The 6,000-nt window shown below is 43.3% G+C and overlaps 1 pseudogene; it reads right to left on the reverse strand.

The window, feature by feature from the left end:
* Positions 1 to 5,713, reverse strand: part of LOC144797999 (adenylyltransferase and sulfurtransferase MOCS3 pseudogene) — a 33,583-nt pseudogene extending 27,870 nt beyond the window's left edge.
* Between the last annotated feature and the right edge of the window lie 287 nt (positions 5,714 to 6,000).

Genomic DNA, 6,000 nt, shown 5'->3' on the forward strand with positions numbered 1-6,000 from the left:
ACACGGCTGCACCGCTATGCGCTGTTCCCTTCACCCTTCTCCAAGTCACTGGAACCTTCCTCTCATCGGCTACTCTCTTTTCCCTGGCTGTTCTGCTAAGAGAGTATCTGTTTCTCGATTCTTCTCCGCCGTTGGAATGGCGCCTGTCTTCCCTGGAATAAGTAATAGCTTTGCTGCTAACGGCTAGATGCCGCCTACGGACTAACTCCACAACTGTCTCGGGCTTTCACTAATATAGAAGCGTGTTTCTTCATGGAAAATTCCGGCCAGTAACCTGCCGCCCACCAAATTCTTGTACCTCCCCGTACCAAGGACACGTTCCCAGCCGGCCGGCCTGATGTTGTGTCTTCGGCATGAAGAAAAATACAATCCTTCGACAAGGGCCGGCCTGAACCGGTTCTCTCCAAGCGAACAACACCTCATAACTAAAACATTACACTTGACCTAGAGGCATCCCAAGCTGCCGGAGCAGAAAGAAAGATGGAGTCTCTCCCGTTTGAGGCCTACCAGGCCCGAATTCAGCATAACTCCATGGAAAGTATAATAATACCCTAACTGAAGGACGGATTATCCCTAACACTAACGAATCTATCCCCTAGCCTATGTGTATAAGCCCTAATCTCAGGAGGAGAATACAGAATTATATCAAAGTGCCTTGTAAATAGGCTCTATTCACTACTCTAACCCTTGCACTGGAATGATAAGAGACTGAAGTCACCTTCAATCACCTTTCCTCAAAAGAGGGCCGGGAAAATCGAGCAGAACAGAGGGCGACAAACTTGATAAAGGAAAATAAGTCCTCTCTGTGAAACTGAAACACTTTTAGACTTCGGATCAGCTGGTCATCATTAGCCTCCTCTAACATGTCTTGAAATGTATATGCCACAAAAAAGTGATTTTATTGGAAACCAAAATTACATTTCTGGTAATATGAATTCTACTCAAAGGAAGGTTTGTGATCCCTAAGAGAAGCTGGGTTTTGAAAGTGATCAAATAACTCTAGATATAGTATAGTTCTACCCCAACACAAAATAGCAAATTGCCTTCTCCAGCCTAACCATCTTTCTCTTTTTACCCCATTGATGAATATGGAACAATGCCGTAAATCGCTCTACCAGAATCATATCTGCTTCATGACATCTCAGCTGTGTCTCTTTATTATAAACCACATGCCACAATTAGGTGTACATCCTTGAGAAAGGTGGTTTTCTTCATTCAGTCGCTAGGGCATTTTTGCCCATGTACACCACAGGAAGTGGGTAAGGTGCCTTTTTGCATCTTATTCAATAGTATTTTGCAGAAAATGGTACATAGAATAGAAGTTCAGAGACCATTGTCTGGGGAAAGCTTCCAGGGCCACCAATTCTGGGAAGTATAGGATGTAGAGCTTCCTCAAATATAATAGAATCAGCAATTTTACAAAAAAACTGGAGTATAGTTGGGTGCTTAGGCTACCAAAAGGTGGAAGAGAATAGGTAAATTCAAAATAAATAAATTGTGCACTGGATAATGATGGACAGTGACTTATTTGGTAACGAAATTCGATATTGGGAAAATCATGAGACAGCAATTAATTTCTTTCCACTGGCAAAGAGACTCAATTCATATTCAAGCTGAGCAATGTGTTGTGGGAGAAGGGATAACCTTGTTCTCTGTTTGGCTCCACAATTCAAATTGAAAGCATGAACCTTCTTATGCCACTGACAAGGTAGTCGAGCCAATTTTGCTGCTTTGCTAAAAATAATAACCTTAGATGTAGCCCAAGAAGAGTAATCAAGTCAAGACTTGCTAAAATGTAGCTTTTTATGCTACGGCTTAAGAGTAACATAGACTGTAGCAATATTTCATGATTGACAACCCATTGATATATCAACTGCCTCTACTGTTTGAAATCCAATGTAGATTAAATGGAAGTGACTTTCCCGTTAAAGATTTTAAGTTCAACACCGCTGATCCCGTTTCTCAGGTGAGAGCAATTTATGATACTGACTTAAACTAAGGGCATCATTAGGATGGCGGGCAGGCTTTGCCCGCCCGCCATCCTCACGGGGTTTGAGACCGCCCGGCACATCCTGCATTTTTAGCATTGTGGCGGGCGGTGCTCACAGCACCGCCCGCCACAATGCTAAAAATGCATCAATGCATTTGCATAGACAAAGCGGTAGGCACCGCGTGGTGCCTGCCGCTTTGTCTATGCAAATGCAGGGGAGTACCACAGGTAACACCCCATGTGCAACCCCCACCTCTCCTTCACTCTGGGGGCCCCCAGAGTGAAGACCGCATGCCTTTCTGTGGTGGCATCACCACCGCGGAAAGGCAGCAGCCCATCATAATATGGCTGGCGGTGTCTATTAGACACCGCCACCATATTAAACCTTTTCCGCCCCGGTCGCCTTGCGACTGGGGCGGAAAAGCGGCAGACGGTCTTTCCGTCCGCCGCGGTCCCCCCCGCCATCCTAATATGGCGGGGGGGAATATAGGTGCAGATGGCGGGCGGATTGCCCCCGCCAGGCAGGCGGTGGCTACGGCCAGCCTGGCGGGGGCAATCCGCCCCCCATCCTAATGGGCCCCCAAAGTCTTTTTAAAATGCAACCCTATCACCAGGGATCCTGCAATGTAATGAAAATCCATGCATCCTAAAGTCAATTATCAAGAGAAGGCTGAACTAGTTAATGAGTGTAACTGTAACAAATGGTTTGCAGTTGGTTAGTAGAAGTAGAGCTGACTCCGTAGCTGTCTACCTTTCGAAATAGAGAGAAAAACAACTGCACTGATTTTGTTATTCATGATGTACGCAAGAAACTATAAATTCCCTACTTCGCCCCTGAACTCTTTTCATCCCCATCATATTGGTCTAGGAAATCAAAATTGTATTACATTTAGTACCCACAGTAAGACTAAGCCATAACTGTGAGCCCTTTAAATGGGCTATCTTAGACCTAGCAGTGGAAGAATCCAAATTAGTTCGCCATTAATCTAAAGTTATCCGATGTAACAGTTTTAGCGGCCTTGCTATAAGTATGTTTTTTAGCGGCAATACACAATGATTTTTGGGAAAAATAAATGCTTGTCTCAAGTGGATTAATAAAAATATATAATTAAAATGTATCTCTCTCTAGAAATTAAAGCATCTGAACAAAAATGTGTATAACTGTACTTTTACATGGTTGCAGGCATTGCTACAAACACAGAGATGTCGTTCTTTCATGCATGTTTTTATGTACCTGCTTGACCGATAGAGGCATAAACGCATATTTGGTGATGCTGGGGCTTTCAGCACAGGTTACTGTTCATGGTAAATCTCTTTTAAGAGCTTGAAATTGCAGTCAAGCAGGGGTTGCCTGGTGAGTTTTAAAAGTGGTGGGTATAAAAACTGGGTACGAGGTTGACTTACAACGCGAATGAAGCTAGTGTGCAACAGTGATAAAGGAGAGTTCAAGGTGGTTCTGCCCCCAAGAAACATTTCATAAAAGGGAGGAACAAATGGTGCATTTTAAAGCAGTTTTTGATAGAGTTTGGTGAAAAAGCAATAAGGTTTGTGAATCAATTCTGATGGTGTAGCCTTGGATTAATTAAAAACCTGAAAGAGTTGAGAGTTGACATGAAAATGTGAGAGTGACCTATATTTTGCACAGTTAAAGATTTGCAACAGTTACACCCTGCCTGTGCTTTGAAGCAGGCACATTATCTCTCTTAGCTATTCTGTGACAAGTCAAAGATGTGACTTGACGGCACACAATTCTCACCAGCAAGTGCACTAATCCCCATAGATATTTCAGTGCTGGTACTGGGTATAAATAACATGCTGAGTACACAGGGTTATCTGTAGCAGGGATCTTAATCCCATTAAATGTTTCAAAATGCATTGTGTGTCACCAATGAACTAACCCAGCAAATAATTACTATCATTACTATCATAGTTGTCCATGCTATGAACTAGGCCAGTGCTCTGCCAGTGAACATCTTGTCACCCCATCCTGGGCTGATCCCACAAACAAACCAAAGCACTGATCATTTACATGTCAAGGCAGTGAAGTCTAGGATAAACCTCTGCACTCTTATGGCAGTGAGTGCACCTAACCCCATGCAGCCACGGACCTAGTTTGACAGAGCACCTTAACACGTCCAGAATGCCACTATTATATTGCATTACTGGTGCATATGAGCTCACACAATTCTGGAACTACACATTGCTCTCATAAAGGACCTTACTTCATCCAGTGCTTGAACCACAACACTGCCCTACCATGCCCCTGCAACCATACAGTGTTAATAATACTTCATTGCTCTGCAAATGGATCTCAATCCACTAATCGTAGGGATAAGCACACAGCTCGACAAATGCACCAAATCTACTATACAGCAGAGACCAACCTACTGTTCTGCTAAAGTTTGTTTGCATTGCCTTTTATAGGGACATACTACTACTCAGTGAATACACTGTTTCAATCTTAGGTTTTGGAGTCGTGATCTTCAACTCGCTCTCTGAGTGCACCTTAAAACTCTTACTGTTGGGACCTAAATGCTACTCTCTCAGTTCACTTCAACCAATTAGGCAGCGGTTAGGACAACCGTACCACTCAGCCAATGCACTTGAACCCATCAAGGATCAGGGATCTAAGAAAAGCTCCACCGTTACAGAATACACACCATTACAAATACATATTGACATATGAACTGCTATGCACCCTATACAGTTCTGCCAGTACTTTTCGACCCTTCCAAGTCTGGGGTCATTTTACAACACACTCCTTCATACCAACCAGCTGAACTTGTACAATAGTGCAAACGAAAGCAGATCTACCAGAACAAAAAGCTTTAAAAACATTTTTTTTAAATACATTTGCTTTTTGGCCTACGGCAGTGCCCAGCACAAAGCATTGTCGGATGCCTCCAAGTCTGAAATTCAGGTAAACATCCTGTGGTTCAATACAAAATGTGTGATCAGGAAAACTGAAATCAAATCCCAGCTTTCCCAATTTATAACATTGTATGATGCTGTGCAAAAGACTTTACTTACTGTGCTTCCTTTTAATTTAGTATGCAATCTGAGATCACATTGAAGAAACTCAGTTCAGGATGTTTACCACATAAAAAAACCTAACCTGTGTTTGAATATTGGTGCTCAATTTCGTTCAACATATCATTTATTTTTAATATGTGTCATGTTTTACTGGCTGTTTCCTGTACCATTTACATACATTGAATGTCTTGAAGGCTCGACATGTGCTTTGACTCAAAGAAACAAGCTAGTTCTTGGCATAAGCGTTGCTTCTCTTTGCTTATCTGTATCTAATAAATAGCCCCTGTGTTGGAGCTGTTGTGGTCCCCACGTCTACTTGACAAAGGAAAAAAGCAAGTGAATAAGGAGTGCCTCAGATATAAATAGCACCCAGCAGAAGAGCTTTTTAAAGTTCCTAAATTTCAGTAGCTGCGACAGCACTCAGGAGAACATACAAAAACCACTAAAGTACATTGGAAGTTATTATTTAGATGTATGTTGCATTACACGTGTCTCCTCGCTCTTGCTACGGTCATACCTTGCATTTCCTCCACTGAGAAGTTAATCACCGCGCAGCCTGACATTTTAATCTCACATCCCTGGGCTCTGGTGATTTTCACAGGGTTCTTCTCTGCTGCTGAAAATGTCAAAACAGGGGGCGTGGCTTGGACGGTGATGAGGACGGGTGCCTGAGTCCATTACCTTCTCCATCCCGAGAAAAATAACAGCGAGCAAAGTGTCCTGCATGCAGAGAAACCGGAAAAAACAGAAGGAGCGGGCGTAGGAAGGTAAGGGGCACAAGTCGGCCGAAGCGGGCTCAAGGCAAAGGAGCAGCAAAAGGAGAAATCAACAGATATCGGAACGTAGAGAGGAGATGGGAGATAAGCCCAAGATGGCGGCACATGAGTGAATCGCAACGCAGCGAGAGTCTCCGGAATGCCACTGCACAGAGAGTAAGAAGAGAGGGAGGGGGCAGCTGGAAGCGCATAAAAAAATAA

This window comes from Lissotriton helveticus, chromosome 12 (assembly GCF_964261635.1).
Source record: "Lissotriton helveticus chromosome 12, aLisHel1.1, whole genome shotgun sequence".
Classification (NCBI taxonomy): Eukaryota; Metazoa; Chordata; class Amphibia; order Caudata; family Salamandridae; genus Lissotriton; species Lissotriton helveticus.